Source organism: Rattus norvegicus, chromosome 2 (genome assembly GCF_021556685.1).
Source record: "Rattus norvegicus strain SHRSP/BbbUtx chromosome 2, alternate assembly SHRSP_T2T, whole genome shotgun sequence".
In the NCBI taxonomy this organism is placed as follows: Eukaryota; Metazoa; Chordata; class Mammalia; order Rodentia; family Muridae; genus Rattus; species Rattus norvegicus.
In genome coordinates this window covers 200,296,877-200,323,663 of record NC_141535.1, presented here as the reverse complement: position 1 = coordinate 200,323,663, position 26,787 = coordinate 200,296,877, and the positions used below count along the sequence as shown (strand labels likewise).

General features: G+C 36.7%; 1 long non-coding RNA gene across 1 annotated transcript in view; it reads right to left on the bottom strand.

The window, feature by feature from the left end:
- The window catches only part of LOC108350092 (uncharacterized), a 44,286-nt gene that overhangs the window by 9,084 nt on the left and 8,415 nt on the right, over positions 1-26,787 (bottom strand). The window contains exons 3-4 of the long non-coding RNA XR_015678279.1: positions 5,121-5,270; positions 3,177-3,382 (exon numbers count right to left, since the gene is read on the bottom strand). This is a non-coding gene — a long non-coding RNA (uncharacterized LOC108350092). The remainder of the gene's footprint in view (positions 1-3,176; positions 3,383-5,120; positions 5,271-26,787) is intronic.

Here is a 26,787-nt window from a genome sequence, read left to right as displayed (position 1 = left end):
AAATATCTGAAAGTCAATATGATTCCCCTGAACCCCAGGAAAATCTAAGTTTTGTGTGTCCCTTGACAGTAGTTCTCAAGAGCATAAACAGGATTATATCAGGAACTTTCTGGCTAAACTGTCTGGCCACAATAACTATCTTCTGGTTCAGTGAGAGACTCAAAATAACTGCTATTATTATGTTATAGACGAATTCAAAAAAGAAAGCTTGAGGTAAACCTCTGGCCTTCACAAGGCAACATGGGCAAGTGAGTACACACACACACACACACACACACACACACACAAACACACCAGAAAGGGGGAATATCATATACAAATATCCCTATTAACCAAGGATTCATCAGACGTTTGCCAAAAATATTGTTTTATAAATGGTGTGGATAAAAATAACCTTCATATGTATGGTTGTGTGAATGTTAACCCCTGCCGCCATAGCCTAATATATTTAAATACCTAGTCACCAGTTTGAAATATTGAGGAAAAATTAGGATTGTGTGGCCTTGTCAAAGGATCAATGTGTGAGCTTTCAATTGTTTCTTTAGTCTGCCATCATGGACACAAAAACTGAAACTAGAATCACCTTTAAACCATTTCTTTTATAGATTGCATTAGTTATAGTGGTCATAGTGTTTTATCACAGCAGTAGAAAAGTAACTAAGATAGAAGTTGGAACCAGGAAGTGGACTCTTGATGATAAAGACCTAACTATGCTATATTTTTGGAGTAATATGGAAACTGCATTAGGAAAGTAGTTAAACCCTTGTAGCAGAGCTTAATGAGCCATCCTAGTAGAGTCTTAGAAGACTGTAGTGCTGAGAGGGACGCAGACTGTGAAGGCCCCGCTCAAGACATTTCAGGGGGGAAAGCATTAGCAACTGAGCTATAGACCATTCTTGTCATACTTTGATAAAGAATGTGGCTGATTTCTGCCATTGTCATTGAAATTTGCCTGAGGGTAAATTTAACAGTAATGGAATATTATCTTTGGTGGAAGAAACTTTGAGATAGCCTAGAATTGACTCTTGCCATGTGTCAATCACTCTTATGCTCATCTACAATGAAAAAGACCAAATGAAACAAATGAAGTTCAAAAATACAGTTTAAAGAGAAAAAATAAAAGAGAACAAACACATCAAAAATTTTAAAGTTGAAGCCAAGGCTTATGCTGAAGGAGGTACAAGGATTAAGAGAGGCCTAATATGATCTAAAAGGAATACAGGATTAAGACCTTAACACCTTACCCAAATGTTAACTTCCCAAAACAGTGCCACCAACTGGAGATGAAGTTCAAATGGATGAGTTTATCGTGTACATTCCATATTAAAACCATAAAGCCACTGACTAGTAGCTTTGCAAGCAAATAGTAGAGAATCAGTCTAAGTATAACACTATGGTCACTGAATAGGCAATGCCTTCCATGACAAGAGAAGAAAATAGGAATTAAATATTGTTGCTCCTATCAGATTTTGTGAATAGTAAATTTAAACATTGATTATTTGACAGTAATAAACAGAAATATATAAATAGATGACAGATGGATAGGGCATAGACACTTTAGGTGATAGATAGATAGATAGATAGATAGATAGATAGATAGATAGATAATAGATTCATACATAGATGATAGATAATGATGGATATAGTTAGAATAGATTACAGACAGATGGTAGATAAATGATAGATACATAGATACATAAATATGTAGTAGAGAGATAAATAATAGAAAGATGATAGATAAAACGATAGATAATAGATGATATAGATATATAGATAGAGATAGAGAGAAAGATAGAGAGATAGATATTCTATATAAAGTTCTTGCCTATAAGAATAGGGAGATTGTAGATAGGTGAAGTAGGGGAGAAATTTACAGGAAAGACATCATATCCTGAAAGAATTCAGGAGAAGAATGTGAAAGAAAGACCAACCTGGACAAGGACTGACATGTGAACAACTATCCTTCAGTACTTTGCCAGGCTAGCACAGCTTGCTCAGGAATTTCTGTCCATCTCAGTGGACACTGAACATTGTTCTCCAATCTATCCAGATTGTAAGATGATATTACAGAGGTGTAAACTTTTTAATTATATTTTTTCAAACCCAAGACTGCAGCTAAGGGAGGAAAATCAATTTTTTAAATGTGAAAATGGATAAAAACTCTTGTGAAAGCTTACTTTCTTACAACCTAACCTAAAAAGTATAAGGCTAGAGAATACATTTGAAATGAGAGTTAAAGGATTAATCAGGAATGGGGGTATGGGAGAGTGGAGTAGGGGTGAACTGACTAAAACTAAAGAGCTGTGAAAACCCTTATGGAAACCCACAAATTAATAACATATTTTCAAAACAACTTCAAATAAAGAATTGAAACCAAATTTCTATGCATGGGTAGACAGGTTGCTTCCAGAAAACATAGAGGAAAATGAAGATCATAGCACAAGGCATGATTATTTCCTATGAATTTTTTGTCAGAAAAGTCTAAGGGAGGTACAAAAGAACACAGGCTAATGCCATTACCTCTCCTTATTCACCAAAGCTACATGGTGAGCCTCTATTGCTGAAGACAGCACAATTAGACTTCAGAAAATTGAGAAATCAATAACAAATCAATCAGGCTGATGGGAAGTGAATACATCAATGTGGTTACTCAAAGCTGTACTTGCATGCTGCAATAAAGGCCTGCTGCATAAGAAGTTCCTCTGGTCTAATAATGGCCTGACTAACACAGTGAACCTTCTTCTTTCTAGTTGTGGTGAGAACTCCTCCATGGGAGGGAATTTCATAGTTGGTACTATCATCCTTTGCAAAAGCCCATGGTTGGAGAGGTCATAGGTCATAAGGTAGAAGCTAGTGTTATTTTGAAACTTACCCACGCTGCCAAATTCACTTGTAAATATTTACGTTCTTATTCATAAACTTTGGCTGTTTTTAAGATTGTAGACAGAAAAGCTGCTTTCAAGGTTAGCAGAGGTTAGCAGAGTGATATGTAACTTGTCAGACACTAAGAACAAAAGACAAGCTATCCAGCCCCAAGAAGAATCACCACCGAGGCTCAGAGAACACAATGTAAAAGGGAACCGGAATAATGTATGAACCAAGAGGACAGGGCCCAGTGCTGTCTTCCAGACACGGCATAGCTATTGCACTCATGAACTCACCGCTGCTATGCTTACCTTTATGAGACTTGGACAAGATTAAGCCACTCAAATTCTTGTGTAGACAATATTCTCCCAGGCTCTTCCCCTATTGGAGAAATATTGGCAGCAGAGAGTTGCATATGAAAGAGAATCATTCTTTTATGAGGATATGGCAACTTGTAGGATTCAGGTACTCCAGTTACTACCCAAACACATGGACCTTTGAGCAGCAATAACTGGACCTATTGAAAGAGAAAGAGATGGAAAGAAATTTGGAAGCAGGGCATAAGGAGGAAGACATGGCAGGTGTTGGAGGAAGGGAATGTTAGATAGATACAATTATATTTTCTTATATGAAATTTCAAAAATTAAAAAATGTATACTTTTTAGCTTTGAATTCTTTCATATTCTGTATATTTGGTACTCTTATAGAAAAAATATGTAGAATAGTTTGTGATTAAATATCATTTCATGTTATGTTAATATACACACTCAGAAGTCTGTGAATTATTCTCATCTACCTTTAATTATATTTAAAATGCATGGATATGTGTTTGTCCTTATGAGATTATGTAATGTGTATGAAGAGGTAGAAGTAACTATGTGCACAGATGCTAGAAGTGGGCACCAGGTCCATTGTAGTTGGCACTGCAAGTGTTTGCTAGATGCCCAGTTTGATATATGGATGTGTGGAACTAGATGCTGTTCTCAGGATGGCACAACCAGGTATTTGTCACTCCTGAGTCCCTTCTCCACTCTTGCCATCTATTTTTAAATAAACACTTCTGGGATGTTTTGGATGTGTTTATGTACATTGTAATGTCTGGTGTTTTTACATACTAGAAATAAATCCAATAAAAACAATAAAATCATTATGTGATGAAAAAACTGAGTTTTTTAAATTTAATTTTGATGCAGAAATCTACCACCTTGGTCTTAAAAACACTGAATGATATTTTTGTGGAAAGATGTTTAGAGAGAGGAAGTTTCAAATTTGGTTTATAACTTCAACCCAGTAAAGATCCAAAGGTAGAGTTTTATGTAACTTTCAAGTTTAATTTGAAGAAAACTTTAGTAGCACCAAGCATTTGGAGCAGAAAACTACTTCAAAGGCAGTGAATTCAGGGCAGCCTCTCTGCTCTTGGGGACACTGCCCACCAGCTTTCTTCTCATATCTACCTTACTAACTCATCCACCTGACTCTCCTGAGATTAATTAGCCAAGACCTTGCATTAGGTCAGATTAGCCATAAGAGAGAGAGAAGGTCTGGTAGCCTTTAAAGAAGCAATCAAATTGTCTACAAGTGTCCAGATTTTAAAGTTTCCATGTAAATGTAAAGAAAGCTGGGGACTCGGTGGGTGAAAGGTGAGAAGAGAAAAAGAGCAGGAGAAGAAGAAAGAAGAAAAAATTAAGCAAACCTAACATAAGCATATTTCACTTGTATGGATATTCATGTTTAATTTCATATCAACTGCAATCAAATTCAAGATTTCTGTCATCCATTAAAGAATTAAGTAGTTTTACTTTTATTTTTGTCTTCATTGACCCTTAAATATATACTTTCTGTGGTTATAGCATTTCTTTGAGAACAGGTATTAGTAATGTTAGTATTCAATATAAAAATTATACACTCTGGTGATTTTCATGCTTTGAAAATTAGTTGCTAAATATTGTCTAATTGAAACAATGTGTATCCAATGGTCTTTTAAACTTCAAGAATGAAGATTTTCTTTTTAATTTTTTTGTATTATTTTGTTATTTTACAAATAGAAGCATCCTGTCTGTGTGTACATCTGTACATCACATGTACATCTGGTGTCTGAGAAGTGCAGAACTAGATTCACAGAAGTATGTAAGTTATCACATGAATGCTAGGATTCAAACTCAGGTCCTCTGAATGAGCAGTGTTCTTAACCTCTGAGTCATCACTCCAGCCCCACTTTCAAAAGGCACTTTTTGCATGTGAGATTTCCTTCTTACATGAACTTGCTTTGTAGTCTTCTGACGATGTCAAAAAGATTCAGTGTAACAGAAACTGGGAGGAAACCAAGAAACTGCAGCAATGACTACAGCTTTCCTTCTGAGCAAACTTCCAGCTAAGTAGTCTGTTGATGATATTGGAAAATAAAACTGTGAAAAGAAAAAATAAGTTATAAGTAAAATATTTTACATAAGGAATCCAAGTGAAGGCCAGGAAGGAGGAAACCTTGTTCTGTCTTCCATGGTTCCTGAAGGGCTTGTGTTACTACTGTGTTAAAAGAAACCAGAAGTCCTTGCCCATGGGATGGGTCCCAATTTTGTCCAGTTTTTTGGTTGGTCATACCCTCAGTCTCTAACCCATACTTGTTCTTGAATTTCTTGTTGACAGAAGAAATTTTGGGCTGGAAATTTTGTGGGAGGGTTGGTGTCCTTATCCTTCCACTGGGGGTCCTGCCTGGCAACAGGAGGACTCTTTAGGTACCATACCTCATTGTTATTTGTCTTCACTATGGTTACCTGCATTGACTCCTGGGAGCCTCCACCATCCTAAATCTCTTCCATGTCCTTGAGGTGATCTCCACGACCTGCCAGCTGCAGATTTCCACTCATTCTCCTTGCCCTCTTGACCTCTCTTCTGTCTCTCCCCACACTTGATCTTTACAGCCCCCATCCTCCCATTCCCTTCTCTGTCCCTTCTCCCACCCATTTTCCTCCCTTCATCTGCCTCCTCTGACTATTTTATTCCTCTTTCTAAGTGAGATTCAAGCATCTTCCTTCCTTCTTGTTTAGTTTCTTTGGGTCTGTGGAGTTGGAGAATGTATTGTGGGTATGCTGTACTTCATGGCTACATACCATGCATGTTTGTTTGGGTCTTGGTTGCTTCACAATCCCTGATACTATTAATGATATGCTGTTATGCTTGCCAGACAGGAGCCTAACATAACTGTCTGCTGAAAGGCTCCATATAGTGGCTGACAAACAGATGTAGAGACGCACAGCCTAACATCGGAGAGAGCTCAGGGACTCTTATGGCCCAGTTAGGGGAAAGACTGAGGGTCCCAAAGGAGATAGGAATTCCAAAGGAAGACCAACAGTGTCAGCTAACCTGGACTCTTGTGGCCTCTCAGAGACTGAGCCACCAACTAAATAGCATACACAAGCTGGACCAAGGCCCCTGGCACATATGTAGCAGATGCGTGGCTCAGTCTTCATGTGGGTCCCCCAACAACTAAAGTTGTTGCCTGTCTGTGAATTCTGTTCCCTCATTGGGCTACCTTGGCTGGCCTTAGTGTGATTGGATGCAACATGCCCTGAAGAGATTTGATCTGCCAGGGTAGAGGGCACCTTCTCGGAGTAGAAAAGAATAGGGAAGGTAGAGGGGTTATATATGGGAGACTGGGAGGAGGGGAAGATATCCGGATATAAAATGAATGAATGAATTAATTAATTAATTAATTAATCAAGAAAAAATTGTTGGATTTTAAAGTAACATTGTCATTAGAGTATAACAAAACTTAGTTTTCAATGAATAAGTAATATCATGCTTATTGGAATTTATACCTAAATGCATTAAATATTTGTATCTTAGATTGTTTTTTTTTCTTTTGTTTGTTCTTTTTTTCCAGAGCTGAGGACCGAACCCAGGGCCTTGCGCTTGCTAGGCAAGCGCTCTACCACTGAGCTAAATCCCCAACCCTAGATTGTTTTTAATATAATATTTTGTATTACATTTGTACATATGTCTATGATCATATATGGGTTGATGTATATGAAAGAGAGACAGAGAAAAACATGAAGTTTTTCCGTTTATAGTGTTGTTCAGTGTGATATTGAGATTAGGTCTCTCTTATTTGTGTGGAGGTCACTGACTTAGGTGGGACTGACTAGTCTCCTTACCTCAAGAATCTGACTGCCTTTCCTCCCCAGCTCTAGGATTATAGGCTACCATGCATTGGTCTGGTTAATATCTTTCCTCAGCTTTAATCTTTACTTTTTGTAATGTTTTAGAAATGCCTTCAAGGAATTTTGTTATGCTTTGCTGTTTTAATAGATGGCTTTATTTTTTATATTCAATATGAAATGTTAATCTCATTGTCAACTTTGTATTTTCCTCGGAACCCACAGTGTAAAGCATGAGTCCAAAACCATTACTCACAGAGTAGTCACTTGATCAGCTTTAAGCACAATGCCTTAGTATCTAGAGTACATAGTGTACCAATCTAGTGAAAAAACTCCATGAACTATTTCTTTTCAAGCATAGAGAATTAGCCAAATGTACTTAAAAGCATTAAAGGAACAAAAATCAGCCGGTAACACTGACAATAAGAACACTGAGTAAGCGAAGCATCAAGCCTTAGATCATGACCAAATTAAGTAAGGAGCTTTTGCTCTGGCCAGGGACCAGGTTTTAGTTTTGACTTTTCTTTTACTTTTGATTCTCTTGCTGTGAAGAGACACCATGGCAAAGCCAACAGTTATCCAAGAAAGCATTTAATTGTGGGCTTGCTTACAACTGTAGAGGGTTGGTCAATTTATCATCATGGTGGAAGGCATGGGAGCAGGCTGGTAGTCACGGCATTGGAGAAGTGGCTGAGAGTTTTATATCCTGATCTAAAGGCAGAAGGGAGAGAGAGAGAGGGAGAGGGAGAGGGAGAGGGAGAGGGAGTAAGGGAAGAGAAGAGAGAAGGGGAAGGAAAGAGGACTAAGCCTGCAAATATATGAATGTATGGGGGGTATTTTCATACAAACCATCTCCATTGATTTGTTTTTTCGAGTAAATTCTCTATTTGGGCAAGATCTGGAAGCAGACTGTAATATGTATGGCACTTATAATCCACTGTGGGAAGTTTTTTTTAACATCATCTGGCTCAAATATGGTTTATGTTTGAACTAATTATTTGGGTTTTAAATGTTTTACTTGCTTAGACTTAATCACTCTTAATCATTTAAAAAACTTGTTGCTTTCTGATATTTCTGGAATCTTTCCATTGTGCAACCTGAAGCATTGTTTTGTTATTTCCATTGGGGGCTATTGTATACTCTCATTTATGTAGCTATGAGAGTAGAAATTTGGATTGTAAGATTTAATTAAGACAAGAGTCATCTTACACAATATTTGGCAGCATTCTTTCCCTAAATGATGCTTTCGTCTAATTGCTTCATAAAGCAGTGAGTATTGTAGGCTAGTTTGTTGAAAGATGAACAGAATTTTCATCAAAGGCCTTGAAACTAACTCTGTGCTTGAATCTTTTTTTTCTAATGCTTTGGAAATTTGTTATGTAAGGTTTAATATTTTATTAACAGTATGATTTCTTCTTCCAACACAAAAATTAAGCTTATGGCTTACAGTGAGTTTTCATTTATAGGGTATTAGAGAAGGAATAATAGATGTATGTGAGGATTTCCTTTCATTAAGTTTCCCACTTTAAGTCTATCTTGAGATATGGAACCAAATATGCAAGAGTCAAATGAATAGTAGTCACAAACTTATGAATTTTGTAGAGAGTCATTCACTCCATCCATACAAAGTCACAAGGAACAATTTCCAATCATTTTTCCTATACCCATAAACACACACATACATACATTCACATAGAAACACACAGAGAGATGCACATATACACATATAGACATAGATACACAGAGACACACATAGGTAAGTACAAACACATGTGTGAGTATTCATGCATGCACACACACATATGCATGTATATGCAAACGCATGTGCATGCTCACATGTGTATACACACAAACACACACCATACACACACACAAACACACACACACACACACACACACACACACACACACATATACTCCAAAGCCTTTTAAAAGACAAGATATTCAATGGTAATGTAACACTCATAACATAATTTGAAGTACAGTGTTATACAAAAACTATAGATGTAAGGAAGTGAAACCCCAGTGATGAGTCTCCAGCCCAGGCTAAATTGTCATGTTGGCTCCTTTATTTTACTTTATTCTGCATCTAATATGAGAGCACACTGAGATCTACCACTGGGAATTACCTATTTAATCATTGAAAATACATGAAAGTGGCCAAATGCTGAAGTTGTTAAGTTCAATACTCAACACACTTTTATTAACTCAGTGTGTTAGCCAAGGAGCATAGAGCCAGCAACTCCTGGGAGACTCTAAGACAGTCAACAGGATGAATAGAAATTGACTAATGAAAGCAGCTACAAGTTGGTAAGAAGCCCAAGTTTTAGAAGAATTAAAAAAAAACTTTCAAATCTGCTATTATAAATTTTGCTTTTTATCTGATTTTAGTTTAAGTCATAAGGCCCTTGTGTTTTTTCTTTCTATTTACGAGAACCTTACTTCCTCCATTGAAATATTTGACTGTACCCTTTTAAAAGTAGAACTTTTAAAAGTGCCTATCTGAAAGTCTTAAGATGCACATCTTTAAACAAAATGCTGATACTATATAAATCCATTATTATGTCTTATGTATGGAATGTCTGTTTTTTTCCCAAAATCCATGTTGTTCCTCTAACAGCCAATATGATAATATTTACCCATGGAAGCTTTGGGAGATAAGAATGGACTCCATGTTATATTTCCTATCACTAAAATGAAATAACAAAAATGATATTGTACAAACATTTTACTTGAGATTAAAACTGTCAATCTTGGAGGAAACCTTCTTAACACATAGGATGTTAGAATGAAGGTGAAAAAACAGAATGACAGATAGATAGAGTAGATAGATATTCCAGCCTATGGAAAAAGTTTTAGCTTGGGAAATATACAACTTGAAGGCTTCAGGAAGTTCCTAAAACTCATTAACTTCATTGGGCTTCTCCTTTGCTAAGAATATAACAGCAGTAATTACAGCTGGGATACATTATCAGAAATGCTGAGATTGCTAGTATGACTGAGACCATTGAGGCACCTGGAAATAATAGAAACCAGTAGAGCTATTTGGAAGTGGCTCAGTCCAACTGAGACATGCATAAAGGACACTGTCCAGCCTGTTCTGATGAATGTTGTGCAGTGTGCTCCAGGTTAACAGTTTTCATGAGCTGTCACTCATGCTGGAGTAATATTTTGTGATGCAGCTATCTTTGACTCATCTCTGCTCCTGTGAGTCTTTATCCTTATGTGTTTTATTCTCATTAGCTCACCAAGAGAAACTGGGACGGTATCCTTACTTAGGGCTATCATCAGTTCCCTATCTGTGTGAGTAGATGTTTGTTCATGTCTCCCCAGTAGTAGTGTCTAACACTACAGATGTCTAACTTATTGGCAAATATTGCTACTACTTTGTTTCATGAGCTATGAACCAAGAGTTTTAGCACACATACACACACGCACACACACGTGCGCACACACACACACACACACACACACACACAGAGCTGATTATTTTACTATGAAAAGTCAAATTGACCTTATGTGCCTCTGTGTGACCTTAAGCAAATTGACATTTCTTAACCTACTTCTGCAATGGAAATATGAGGAGGTTAAACCAACCCATTTTGAGTAGGTGAAGTCATAAATGAAAACCAGCAAGGGTTTCCTGGTGTGGCTGACAAGTGATGAAGACTGCATTAAGGCCAGATAGCTCATCCTTTCTCAATGACATCCTAAGAAGTCATAGCTCCTTGGTGTTAAAAGCAAATAATACTAGTTTATTATTCTCCTGCTTGGGCAAGAAATTTGTACGTTCACTTTCCTATTCCTGCCAACATTTCACTGAATATTAATAAATACTTTGCTTTTTATGATGTCAAGAAGAAGCATTTCACCATTTAAATAGATCTTCTGGAATGTATTATCCTTATATGAGAATGTTATTACCCTCTAAAATCTGGTTCTTTTCCAAGGGCCTTGAAACAAAACTCTAAACCTGTCTGAATAATATACAAATAACTCAGTGTAGTAATTTTTGTGAGCACAATATATGCTGGAAAAACATATTTTGGTTGCTGATGAGAATTTAATCACATCTAAGGTAGGTGTCCTCAAAAAACCAAGACCAGTGGGAAAAAAGACTCAAAGAAACATCTTAGAGTATAATGGCTGCTTAGATAGGCATAACTCTAAGACACAGTATCATTGATAGAAAAAAAACATCGGGCTGTGATGCATGACACAAATAGTAAATGGTTTTTGTCAGTCTATAAAAACAAACAAGCAGGAGAGGTGTTCACTGTTCTTTGAACCTTATAGTTTGCTTCAAGAAACAATATGTTTAATATAAAATAAATTACTCTTTAGAGGAACTGATATATGTAACATAACTTCCGATTATAGTCTTCTGTTCCAGGAGGAGCAATACAAGATGCCACAATGCAATGAGCCATTTTATTAATGAATTAGATCTATTTATTACTGTATTACTCCTACCTAATAGTCATATTGATAATAATGATGACCTCTTTATTATAGTCTCTTTTCCTGTTGTTGTGATAAAAACACTCTGGCAAAGGCAACTTACAGGAGAAAGAACTTGTGTTAGCTCACAGTTCAAGGTATAAACCATTATGTTGTGGAATTCAAGGCAGTAGGAACTTGAAGCAAGTTCTCTGCTGTTGAAGAACAGCAATGCATACTGCTTCTCAGATTCCTCTCTTACACTATCCAGACCCGCCCTCCCAGGAAATGGTGTGACCCACAATGGGACCCTTTTTCTTGCATCATAACAAAATCAAGATAATCCTAGGCTCGCTCAGACCCTGTTTCCCAGGTGAAGCTAGATTCTGTCAAATTGACATTCATCATTAACTGTTACCTACCCCTCACATATGTACTATGGGCACATTCCATTTCCCATCTGTCTAGTAGCTGTCATTCTTCATTTGGTTCCAGACAAAGAACCTGTAAGTCAGACTAACCCAACAATTTGTTAAGTTAATTCATGTTTCACGAGAATGAGAAGAGAATATCAACAATACTAAGACTTCTTTCTCAAAAGTTCGGAACATGAGAAACAGAAACTCGTTTCTACCCTCCAGATGCCTCACTCAGTTATCGCACTGGCTCCCACAGTCCTTGTTCTTGACTACTTAAAAAATAAGTTCACATTCTCATTTGCATTAATTAACATTCCAAGAACTCTAACAAATTCTGTTCACAAGCTCTGTTTATACTACATTTTTTTCTTCATTACATTTTTAGTTATGAAAGTCAAATATGTTCATTATAGGTTACTGAAAACTATAGACAGATATTAAGGGAAAAATTAAGCTATCATCTCTAAAGCCAGAAATAACCAGCGCTTATAACCCTTTAGCCAATTTTCCCCTTTGGTGTAAGCATTGCTTTAATAGGAAATGCATTGCTTAAATGAATATTATGCTACATTATTATTTTGATAGTAAAAAGTGGGATACTTTTTATTTATTCAGTATGTACATAACTAGTATGTTTCTTTTAAATTCTCATGCATCTTCCTTAATATTAAGAACTTATATAACTATGGTGTATGGTTTTAAACTAGCAATGAACTTACTTATCATGCAAGTTTCATTGCCCTCAGATCTTACCAATTTGACACCAGTATTGCTTTTCTGCTGTAAAATAAAACCAGAGGCCCACAGTGCATGTGTTCCCCATGCTTCTCTCTTGTCTGCTCTGTGATGCCATTTTTGTCTGTCCTTTTTTTTTCCATTGAGTTACCATTGTTGAAGACTACTGAATTCAATTGACTGATACACAGTTTGCCCTTCTCTAATTCTCTCTAGTGATAAGTTCCCCTCTCAACCACAGTGTTAGGAAAAATATTGCAATCCAATGAGTTATCACCAGAGAAATTCACCTTGGTCTTGTGGTCAAAGTAGACTACATCAACTTTTATTTGATCTTCATTCCATATGTCTTATATAAAAGTTAGTCATTCAATCTAGCCTATGCTCAGAAAATGCTGGATTGACTCATACTTCCTAGAGTAAAGGGAGCTATGTGATATATATATTTCTAATAATAGAAAATTACAAAATTTTCTCTGATTGACTTGCTATTGATTTACTTAACAACATTATAGATTCACAAATGGTGATTATTTGAGTAATATTGTGTTAATTATTTTGTGGTTTACAGTGATCAGTTTGTCCACCAAGCTCTGCTCACATTGGCTGTGTGAGCTTTTGAAATGCCCTATTATCATTTATGATGACATTACTATTGTTCTGAAAACATCTCCTTACTTTCTTCCAGAGTTCATACTTGTTACCCAGCCCAAGACAAGCCATTCTTCCAAGGAGTCTGATTCCTTTTATTGGGAAATAATGTTAGAAAACAATATCTGAGACCTTCTTCATATAGTCCTTCACATGGAAGAAAAATATTTGATAACTCAATAAATTATTGCACTTTAGTGCAAAAGAACAGAAAATGGAAAAGTACTTAAGTCCACTTGCCCTCTAATGGAAACCTCTTCTCTTCTCTTCTTTTTGTTTTTTCATTTAGATTCTGCATAGTACCACATACTTGTGAGCCAAGCCTTCAAAGACAAAGTCTGAATTCATATTTTGGCTCTACCATATGGATGAGTTAAATTTTTGGTATCTCAAGTCTATTTACCACCTGTATAGGCAAATAGGAATATAAGACTCCTATACTAGACAGAACATTGAGACATTTTCAATAAGTGTTCACAAAGCTAATGGATTTATACTTAGTGCTTAGTAATATTATCATTACTAATTTGAAATTTTTAATGAAGGTCAATACTGAAGAGGTAAGACACAGTAGTAATCAATTCATCCTGGAGTCAGACTTATGAGAAAGATATTCACTTATTTTTGTTTATAAGACAAAGACTATTTTAAGTAAAATATTTCAAATTATCAGTTATTAAACTAAATTTACTTTAATAGACACAGTTTAATCTATAAATTATACTCAGTGTTTATAATCAATTTTTCATAAAAAAATTTATGAACAAAAGAAACATAGAAGTTTCAGGACAGTGAAATTCCTCACAATTCTGTGATAACTATAGATAGTTTCATTAAAATTTTGTGCAATAGAATGTAGAGCACCAACAGTTCATTTTGATATAGCTTATGTATTATGGGTGAGGAGGATGGGTCAATATCTACCCATTAATTTTAACAAGTACATCACTGTAATTGAAAACATTGATAATAATGGAAACTGTATTTCTACAGAACTCGGCCGGGTTGTAGAAAAGCTCTTTATCTTCTCACAATTTTGTTGCAAATTGGTAAAAGAATTAATGAAATAAAGTCTATTAATCGCTGTACATGTGTAGTGGCATCTTTAAAATGCATACTTTCTTTTACAATACATGAAGACTACTTTACACAGCAAAACATTGAAGGAAGCATTCTCTGACTGTGAACTTGGGACTTTTTGCATAATTTGTCTTAAACATACCAAAAGTGACATTATTTAACTGTTAAAACTAAATTTTATGAGAAAAATTTGTGCTGAAAGCTTTGGAATAAAAACATTCCTTTGGGGAATGACTCTGTCAAAAATCAGCTACATTGTATCTCTGGTTGTCAAACTGGTCTTTATCTGATGCATCTCTCCAAACATCCACCCAACACAAAGAAATATAGAGAACTAGAAAATGCTGAGAGTGAGACAAATAGTTCTTTTCAGGGAAGAGCCCTCTGATTGGTTATCCAACAGTCAGCCAGCTAGCTCTGACAATATCGATACTAGAAACAATATTGCGTAAACATGGATTATTTATGTATTTTGAATAAACACACACATACACAAATGAATATAGTTAAGTCACGATAAATAATAAACAAATGATGTGATGCGGGGCACCAGGCACTACACCATGCTGTTGCTCTCTGTTCCTAGTGGTCTCTCCACCTTGATGGCTAGCCCACGATAGCACCTGCTACCCTCTGCAGCTGCCCTCTTGTGGCTCTCTGCTGTGAACTCTGACCTCTCTGCTATGAACTCTGTTCACAATCCCAACGTCCTGGTAAAATCAAAACTCAAAGAGCTTATAATTTTTCAGTTAGATTTATACAGTAAATTCCCAGTCAACAAAACATCCATACAATAAACTCAGAGTCAATTGATATTGATATAAACTGCCCACCTAGATAAGACAAATTGTCCTGTAATCATCTCTTATATGATATCCATAGCTACCTGTGGCTAATTAAAGCCACACCGGGGGGGGGGGTGGACCATCCTTCTCCTCCTCTATCTTCTCTTCTTCTCTCTTCTCTTCCTCTCTCACACTTTTAAAAACTCTGTCCCCACCTTTCTTTTTCACTGCCCAATCACAGGTCTTGCCTTACCTTGCCTGCCCTCACCTGCACATAGATATCAATCCACATTTTCATGAGATTTTTGTCATTTTTCATCTAATTCTTTTATGGGCTCAACTAATGTAAACTTTATCAAACCCATAGTCATGTTTCAAAAATATCCAACATAAGATTTATTTGGAGAAAGTGTTTTGGATTCTCACAACTTGCAAATAAATTCTTCACAAAAGTCTATCTTTGGAAGAGCAACACAGTTCTGTGTAAAACAGCAGAGAATGTTGTCTGATCTCATCCTTCACACACAGCTAAAAACAGGCAGGAGAGGACAACTTGGATTTTATTAGATTCACCATTTTGATAATATCATTTAATGTGAAACTTCAATCTACAACAAATATCTGGATCAAAAACAACACTGTGAAGAAAAGAGTGAATTTCTCAAGTCTCATATTTCTAATATAAATTGCATCCAAAAGCCTTTACACTTTGTTTCTGATGTTTCTAGATATCAGAACACAGATATATGTAGCATTTATGAATTATCCAGTTTGTATTGAAGTAGTCAATGATTTTCAAATGTGTATCTCCTGTAGATATTCTTATGTTTTATAGAACACATTAAGTTCTTTAGAAAATCTTTGAAATTTGTAATTATTACTGAAATGTGTTCAATCTATGAAAAGTTACTGATGAGATTTTTTTCTGGTCACCTAACATGTGTGCAGTGGCTATATAAATCATATCACTTTCTTTTGTGGTAAGGTTTGTATATGGTTTAATTTTATACCCTCAAAGGTCCATGTGATTGAAGAGTTGTTCCTGTAAAAAGTAATGGAAAGTTCTGTGCAACCTTCCAGAAGTGGAGATCTCACCAGAGAGTAATGAAAGAACTGTTTGTCCATTCTGCTCCTGGCTTGAAATATAACTGCACATTGCTCTCCACTCTAATTTGACAAAGTGAAAGGGGAAACCCTGTTACAGACCCATGGTGGCTCTTCCTGGCTGTCAGCTTGACTACATCTGAAATTAACTACAATTGAAAGACGGACGGCACACCTGTGAACCAGATCTGGAGGCTGGAGTACAGAGGCTTTTGATCTGGATCTTGACATGGGATAACACACTGTTTTGAATATCTTGAAGTGTACTGGCCATAAAAAGCTTAGGCCAAGGCAAAGATAATATACACTTTTAATCCCAGGAAAAAGAGGCAAGCAGATCTCTTGAGTTCAAGGCCAGCCTGGGACAGAACAAATTCCAGATCCAGCTAGGGTATTACAAACCTTTAATCTGAGCCATACCTTCTGCTGAAGGCCTACATAAGGACAATGGAAGAAGGCCTTCTTCATCACCTGCTTGCACCTACTTGCCAGCTTCTCAGTTAGAGCCTACTTCTGCAGGATTCCAGCTTATATAAAAGACCAGCTGAAACAACTAGCCTCGTGGGACTGAGCAACTATTAGAATCTTGGACTTCCTATTCATAGCTGCCCATTGTTGGGTTATTTGGACTAGAGACTATAAGTCATTCCAATAATTTCCTTTACTATATGGAGATATTCCATAAATTCTGTGACTCTAGAAAACCCTAATACAAGACTCTACACTATTCCATTTGAATCCCCAAAATGGAACTATGAAAAGTTATTTCTTTAGTCCTCAATAACACACATTAGACATTTCGTTAGAGTAATAAAAGCTGACTGATGCATTTTGTATAAATGATTCTATATAGTATATTGTCAGTTTTAAAGGTGACATGGATCAGCAGGTAAAATTACTTAGATAAACTGTAGGGACTCCAGATCGATACCTGGAAAGCAATAGTGAAAGAACTGATTCCCATGAGTTGTCCTTTTACATACATGTGTGTGCTTACACACACACACACACACACACACACACACACACACACAGAGAGAGAGAGAGAGAGAGAGAGAGAGAGAGAGAGAGAGACCCACTCTAGAACCATAAACGTGTAATTAGCCCTACATAAAATTAACAGTGGCTGAGAGAGAAAGAATTAATCTTCTTTGGGATGAGTTATTTGATTTGTTGATGAAGTGGCGAGCCCTATGATTATGTACATGCAGTTAACACTGAATGCACACAGCATGCTGTATTTATATTTCAAGTGATTTAAATGTATATGTAACTATGGTTAAAAGGAGGGAGAAGATACCTTGGGAGACAGTGGATGGCACAAATGTAGAAGGGATAAGAAGAAAGAAAGTGAAAAAAGAAATGAGTAAATTATGGTTAAATTAAAACATAAAAATTTAAAAACACACAAGTATGTAATAACAGAGGGAATCAATATTTGTATATGATAGAATGTTGAAATTAGTTTTCATGTATAACCTAGTATTGCATAAGTGACTTTATAAGAAGAATTTGTATTCATTCACTCAATAAATATTTACTTTGAGCCTAACACATGACAGGCACAGTTCTTCACCAATGACGTACACATCTAAAATTCCTGCTCCTGAAATTATTATAACATTAAAGAATGACACAAAGTTCTGTAATAACAAGTATTATAAACTGAAAGACGTGCTGAAACCAAGTGCATTAAACACAGTACTTTTCTCATATTTTGGGGAATATAAATCCAGAGTAAAATGTTTTTTTTGCTGTTTTGTTTTTTATCATTTATTATTTAGAGAGCTATAAAGATGACTCTGCCCTATGCCTTTCCTGTAGTTTCTATGGATTTTTGGCCATTTTGTTGTTCCTTGGTTTGAATAGAATTCACTTTAACCTTTGCTTAAATCTCCATCTAGTGTTCTTACCATATGCATATCTACATTGAACTTTTCTTTGTTCACAGTTTATATTTTCCTTTTCTTTTCTTTCTTTCTTTCTTTCTTTCTTTCTTTCTTTCTTTTGTTTGTTTGTTTGTTTGTTTACTTACTGACAGCAGTTCTCTTTTGGAGTCCAGACTGTGCTAAAACTTGGTTGGTTAGGTTTCATTATCTAAGGCCTGATATTACAGATGTGTACTACAATGCTGGGAAATATTTTCTTGTTTTATAATGACAGTAGCGATAAGATTAGAAGTATGTATTACTCCAATATGATTTGCCTCAGCTGACTAAGTCTTGCTTTTGACTTATGTCACATGCTAAAAAAAATAATAACTAGAATATCAGCCTTGTAACTGCAGTTCAAGTGGATCTAATACCTCTGGCACACTCATGTGCACACAGAGACAAACAAACAAACACACACATCTACACACACACCATACATATGCACAAATAAAAATAGCAAAAATGAGTTTTTAAATAATGCATTGTATAGTACAGAAAGGTAGCAAGCAGATACCCAAGAAAGATCCCTCCAGGAAAAAGGGAATGCTGTAAGGTCGTATGGGGAGACTGAACATGGAGTCTGAAAAAAGCATACATCAGTTGCGTTGCAGTGACATATGTGACAAAGAGAGAAGTAGAAGAACTCAGAATCAGTGCTTAGCCAGTTCATGGAATGCTCCATGGGGCAGTGTAACCTTTGCTCCTGTACTGAGTGAAATGGATATCCAACACAAAGGTAGACAGTGCCACCCTCTTCAGTTCTACAATGGTAATTCCTGCTTCTGTAGGAGAAGGGGCTTTGGTAAATAATACCAAAGAGGGAAAACAAATTAGGGGAGTATTTCTACAATCTGGGTACAGGATGGCAAGATCTAAATGTAGGGTAACAGAGAAGATGCATGAGAAAAACCTTAAAGGTTGGTATTTATATTTGTAGTGAAGGCAAGATTTTCTGCCAAAGTAGAATTCCATTTAAAGAAAAAAGTCAAACTCAGAAACATACAAAGGTTTATGATTATGAGGCTGGAAATGATTTACTGGTGACCCAGTGAGACAAAATTAATGGCAAAGTGAACTTGCAGCATAACCTTTGTTGTAAATATGCTCTAAAATATTTCATGGTGTTTTCTGACTGTTGACAGTTGTGTTCATTTGTAATATTTCTTCTAATATGGGTTTCAAGAGTAACTTGTTTTAACAACTATATTACAGCACAAGTGATAGAATGTCAACTTCAGTAGTAGGCTGAAGAAGGATTGATATTATTCTAAGACTTGTTTTCTGATTCTTTTCCATTCTCTTTTTTCCTTGAGAAATTATCTAGGACAGAATGAACTACCCTGTGAGAGATTAAGGTAGCATAGAACTGAGAAAGAACTATATCCCAGAACCTGTAAGATACTAAGGCTGTTGTGTTACTGTTTCTTCTTGATTTACATATCTTTCCAGGAGATAAGAGGGAGGTTCACATTGTTTATACAACTCATTAGAAAATTATCTAATAAAACTCAGAAGGCAACTCTTCAAGATTCTTGAAAAAGTAAATAATTGATAGGGAAAGGGACATTCTTTGATAGTGTTGACTGCATCTTGTATAGGAATGCATGTTTGATGAGTTATGACCAATGTTGGTTGTCTGGTGACAGTTGCCTTTCAGTCATCTATATTCCTAAAAGTGAACCCAATACATTTTTTGGTTTAACAACTGTACGTGGGTAGAATCATTTGCTTGTCATCAATGTCCTATTTGTGGTGAATAGGCATATGCTCATGTCTCTCATGAAAACAAGTCAATATGATTGGTACCCAAACTAAAACAGACAGAACCTTAGTTTGATTTGGGGGGAATCACAACATAACCTCTGACACAGATAATAAGATAAGTAACTGAAGGTATGTTGGAACATAGTCAAAGGAATGATGTCCCATGATGAACAATGCCTTGGGGAACTGTAAGAGAGGCTGCAGAAATGTGGAAGAAGACCTTTTACCTCAGGTACATTTTGTTCTCTGGATTGTTCTTGGATATGATTTTCATTCTTCCTATGTTAAACATTTATATGTAACTTATAAGACATGTTTATTCTTTTTGAAGGTCAGAACATAACTGTAGAACCCAGTCTGATCAGAGTACCCTGATTCTGGATATGGCCTTCTGCCTTGCACTTCTGAGTTTATTATCTCAGTTTCACAAGGCACTGTGCTGCCATGGGTCATGCTCTTGACTATATTCTAACAAAGGTAGAGTACCTGTGGATCTAACCATGATACAGTTGCATTTTCCAGTGTATGATGGGTTAATATTGTTCTTTTCTATTGTAGTAGTAGTTGGGTGCCACTTCTATAGGTAATAAGATGTACAATCAAAGGTAAAATATCTATGGATGAAGGATCCTTCTGGGGAGTCTCAGGGTAGCTTGTCTTCTTGATATCCATGAAAGGGATAATAAGTTAAAGAAGATATTACAGACCCAAGAAGTAGCACAAAAGGGCTGGGCTTTCTCCTGTCACTCAAAGGTAAATATGGAAAGATTTAGCAAGATTTCAGAAGAAATAAATAACAGAAAATCAAATAGATTTATGAGTCTCTGGAGGGCTTTAAAGTAGTTCACCAAAGGTGTGAAAGAATTACAGAGCAGTTTATGGAAACAGATTAAGCTTGTCTTAGTCGTGGCCTATACACATTCCTTCCATGCAATAATATATAAATGAAATGGAGAGTGTCTATGGCCACTGCCTCTTCATTAAACACTTCTGGCTACTTAAAAGCCTGCTGGGATGAGCTTTGCAGTGATTCAGGTACATTTAAGACACGCATACTCTGAAACAAGTACCAATCAAAACATGTGTTGCCTGTGCTGGCTAGTCCTATGTCAAGTTGACACAAGTTAGAGTCACCTGAAAGGAGATGACCTCAATTGAGAAAAATGCTTCCATAAGACCTGGACATAGAACATTTTTTTATATTATCAATTGATGGGGAGGACCCAGCTCATTCTGGATGGTGCCATGCCTGAACTGGTGGCCCTGGGTTCTGTGAGAAAGCAAACTAAGGTGCTATACTTTGCCTAGGCAGCACAGTAGAGCTGGCCTTGTTGTTGTGAACTTGGGAAAGCTGGCTTCCAGGGAGGTAGGTGTGGGGGAATTGGTCCCACTCCTCACTGACCATGGAGCAGTGTGGTTAAGGTAGAGTAGACACAGCTCTTTATAGAAGGCTGGAGAGCCTTGCCCCTCACCTGGGCAAAGCAGATAAGCTGGCCCAGGTAGCACTGATGCAGGATAGCTAGCAAACTGACCAACTCAGCTATTACTTAGGTCCAAAACCAGAGATTTAATTAACCCACCCAAACATCTTCCCATCTGTGAACTGCTGGAGCCCATGAAGGGACCAGTCCTGCACAACTAAACCTGTAGGATCTCCATGACATAGGACAGCAATAGAATAATTACAAGGAGTCCATGAGGATCCAGTATTGATTATGTAGCAGAAGCCTGAGTCCTCAAATCAGTCCAATGATCCATTGCAAGTAAAGCTGTCTGAACAGATAGGTATACCACGTGACACATCACGAGGCATTGTAGCTTCTAAGGTGAGATAGAGTTTTTTTGTGGGTTTTGTTGTTGTTATTCTTGTTGTTTTTATTTAAATTCTTGTATGTTTGTTTTTTATTTTTATTTTTGCTTTTATTTTCTTTCCAAGGGAGGCTGCAAGGCAGAGGGCAAATATGAAGGAAGATAATTTGGACTGGTGTACATGATGTAAAATTTATAAAGAATCAATAAAAAATTTAAAAACAGACAAAAAGAAACAATTCCACTGAGGAAATCATGGAGAGCAAGTCAGTAAGCAGCACTCATTCATGGCCTCTGCATCAGTTCCTGCCCCAGACTCCAGTACTTTTTGAGTTCCTGTCCTTATTAACCATGGGGAATTATAAGCCAAATAAACTCAACTGGCTTTGCTTTGTGATCATGGTGTTTCACTGCAACAGTAGAAACCCTAAATAAGACTTACATGTGAAAGTAGTCATTGCTTTGATCAGTTACCAGTTTCCTTTCAGAGATATAAACATAAGTTTACACACAGAAAAATCATTCAAAAGAGTGTCAGGTTGAAAACCCATAAAAGAAATTAGACATTGAAGTGACTCTTCTCCAGTCAAATTTATGGATGAGAAAGCAAAACTGTCCCAAAATTTGGTTACAGTTAACTTCACGACTTGCTCTTTGCCAAGGAGCACAGATCAGAAATCAAAATATAGTAATATTTTGTGGATGAAAATATGTTATTCTTATATATTTGGTTGTGAGCCTAGCCTTTAACGGCTGAGCCATCTCTCCAGCCCATGATCAAAAGTAGCGCATGCACGGGATTGGGGATTTAGCTCAGTGGTAGAGCGCTTGCCTAGAAAGCGCAAGGCCTTGGGTTCGGTCCCCAGCTCCGAAAAAAAAAAAAAAAAAAAGAAAAAAAAGAAAAAAAGTAGCGCATGCATTGGCCGGGAATCGAACCCGGGCCTAAAATAAGTTATTCTATGGTGCTGGTTCAACTGGAGGTCAGCATGTAGAAGACTGCAGATCGATCCATTCTTATCACCCTGTACAAAGATTAAATCCAAGTGGATCAAGGACCTCCACATCAAACCAGATACACAAAAAACTGAGAGAAGAAAAAGTGGGGAAGAATCTCGAACACATGGGCACTGGAGAAAATTTCCTGAACAAAACACCAATGGCTTACGCTCTAAGATCAAGAGTCGACATGTGGGATCTCATAAAACTACTAAGCTTCTGTAAGGCAAAGGACACTGTTGTTAGGACAAAACAACAACCAACAGATTGGGAAAAGATCTTTACCAATTCTGCAACTGATAGAGGGCTTATATCCAAAATATACAAAGAAATCACAAAGTTAGACCGCAGGGAGACAAATAACCCTATTAAAAAATGGGGTTCAGAACTAGTAAGCTGGGACTTGTCACCAGAGCTGGACTCAAAATGGACACAAAGGGGTGGTATCCACTGTGACCACAGACCAGTTGTAATGGTAATAGCAATGGCTAATAATCATTATGTTTAAGTGTTAAGCATTTGTTAATTTATTTAGCTTCCAAATCAACTCTATGGTATAAGCAATTATATATTATTTCTATATGAAAGAAAAAAATGAAAAAAAAATTAAAAAAAGATATGAGATAAACTTAAAAAAAAATAAAGACAATTATATAAACAAACCAACAGTAATTTCTGGTAATGATATATTGTAGGATAGATTATACTTCAAAGTTTTAATCAATTCTCCACAGTTACGTTTATAAAGTTAAGAGTAGCAATGATAAATTGATAATTAGCATTCTCTTCCTTTTATTTTCAATAGAAAATGAATTTCTACTGAGTATTAGATCACATATGAATCAATAATGCATTCCCTTTAGAATATCTGGTTGTTTCAGAGCAATAACAAAAAGATCAAATCACATATTAGAAACAATACAAAATAAAAACATGTTTTGATAGAATTGTTTGTACTTGAAGAAAGGAAAATATTTTCTTGTGTATTTAATTGCGGAATTTACATTACTGATCTTACCCTTCAGTACCATGTCTCAAAAACTTTCACTGCTTTTTTTGTTCAGTGTTTTCATACTTTTTAGGTAAAAATGTATAACTTATAAGATTAATCGTGTGATGCTAGAATGAATTATGTTTTCTAATAATTTAGTTCATTATGAAAAATATAAATAAGCCTAAATAAAAAAAAAAGAAGTTAAACATTTAAATTCCAGACCTCAGGGAGAGTGGTAGGAACATCTCTGTGTTATTTTTAGATCAGCATGCTCTATAGAGTGAGTTCAAAACAACCCAGGCTATATAAAGATACTATGTTTCAAATGAGAGAGAGAGAGAGAGAGAGAGAGAGAGAGAGAGAGAGAGAATATCAACCTGAAATTGGTCTGTGGTTATATGTGGAGTGATTAATGTTTTAGTTCACAATTGTCTTGTGATTGTCAGAGGAAATTGCTTGTATACAAGAAGGTCATTGTGAACAATGATTCAAAATTCTGCCTAGAAGTGATGAAAATCTCTGTTTTCTCTATATGCAGAAAAGGTGTATATTCTGAGGGGCCTGCAGTGGAAAATTAATAAAGTCGGACTCCTGGGTAAAAAAAAAAAAATGGGGTTCAGAGCTAAACAAAGAATTTACAGCTGAGGAATGTCGAATGGGTGAGAAGCACCTAAAGAAATGTTCAAATCTTTAGTCATAAGGGAAATGCAAATCAAAACAACCCAGACATTCCACCTCACACCATCAGAATGGCTAAGATCAAAAATTTTGGCGACAGCAGATGCTGGCGAGGATGTGAGAAAGAGGAACACTCATCCATTGTTGGTGGGGTTGCACACTGGTACGACCATTCTGGAAATCAGTCTGGAGGTTCCTCAGAAAATTGGACATTGAACTACCTGAGGGCCCAGCTATACTTCTCTTGGGCATATACCCAAAAGATGCCCCAATGTATAAAAAAGACACATGCTCCACTATGTCCATAGCAGCCTTATTTATAATAGCCAGAACCTGGAAAGAATCCAGATGCCCTTCAACAGAGGAATGGATACAGAAAATGTGGTGCATCTACACAATGGAGTACTACTCAGCTATCAAAAACAATGACTTTATGAAATTCATAGGCAAATGGAGGGAACTAGAAAATATCATCCTGAGTGAGGTAACCCAATCACAGGAAAACACACATGGTATGCACTCATTGATAAGTGGCTATTACCCTAGATGCACAGAAGACATGAAACTCAAGAAGGATGACCAAAATGTGAATGCTTCACTACTTCATTAAAAGGGAAACACGAATACCCTTGGGAGGGGATAGGGAGGCAAAGTTTAGAACACAGGCTGAAGGAACGCCCATTCAGAGCCTGACCCACATGTGACCCATGCATATACAGCCACCAAAGTAGATAAGATGGATGAAGAAAAGAAGTGCAGGCTGACAGGAACCGGATGTAGATCTCTCCTGAGAGACACAGCCGGAATACAACAAATACATAGGCGAATGCCAGCAGCAATCCACTGAACTGAGAACGGGACACGTGTTGAAGAAATCAGAGAAAGAGCTGAAAGAGCTGAAGGGGCTTGAGACCCCATATGAACAACAATGCCAACCAACCAGAGCTTCCAGGGACTAAGCCACTACCCAAAGACTATACCTGGACTGACCCTGGGCTCCAACTGCATAGATAGCAATGAATAGCCTAGTAAGGGCACTAGTGGAAGGGGAAGCCCTTGGTCCTGCCAAGGCTGGACCCTCAGTGAGCGGGATTCTTGGAGGGGAGGGCGGTAATGGGGGTAGGATGAGGAACACCAATATAGAAGGGGAGGGAGAGGGGTTAGAGTGATGTTGGCCTGGAAACTGAGAAAGGGAATAACATTTGAAATGTAAATAAGAAATACCCAATATAATAAAGATGGGGAAAAAAAGAAAAAAATTAAGAAAATTTAAAATCCAAAAAAGTATGTTATTCTATCCTTTATTATGAAAAAGTTATAATTTTAAAAACAAAAACCATATACCACAATTAAACATATCTAAAACATTTGTTGTTATGAATCATTTTATTCATTATGATTTGTTATGCAGAAATAGATGGGTAAAACAATCTTTAAAACTTATAAATAATTTAAGAAAAAATAAAAGGTCCAAGAATTTTCTTTGATTTTTTTGTGATTCATTACTAATATTCTGTGCAAAAAATAGCATTATTGTTCTATGCATGAGCTGTGACTCCAGATCAGGAATGGAGAAATCACAGGATTCTCCAAAGTGCAATGAAAAAATACTCACTTCATTCCTATAAATAAGATTTAGGTTTTTGCAATATTTAATTTACTTTTAAAAACTTTTTGTATAGTAGAAAACATTTGATTAATAGTATCAAGTTTTCAGACTTCCAGTCTACTCCAACAGCAGCAACCCCAGAGCAGTGGGTGTGACACCCAACCCACAGTTTTGCCTGCTTTCCAAGAGCCTGGATCTATATGACACACACAGATAAGGAACCCACCCATCTACCCAAAACACTTTGCCACCAGAGACCCCAACAAGCTTAGCAGCTTTGGGCTCTGCCATGAAGATTGGACTTCCATCTTCCTTCCAGTCCACACCTGAACCAGCGGAATTCACAGAACAGGAAAGATGATGCTCCTCTCCATGGCTCTGCCAGCATCCCAAGAGGCCTCTAACGTAACACACAGGAGGGCTGCTCAAACCGAAGACACACAGCCTTACCTGATTTCCAGGTAGCCTGTTCCAACAAGGAATTTTCAGGCCAACCAATACCAGAGACAACCAGAAGGGCCAAAACCATGACTGTGACAATAAATCTCATTTCCTGAAGATAACAGAGGTGCTTAAAGAGGATATAAATAATTCCCTTAAATACAGGAAAGCAAAATAAAACAGGTAGAAGCCCTGAAAGAGGAAACAAATAAGTGCCTTAAGTAAGCCCAGGAAAATACAGTCAAATGGATAAAGGAAATGAATAACTGTGACCTAAAAGTAGAAATACAAGCATTAAAGAAAACACAAATGGATGTAAACCTGGAGTG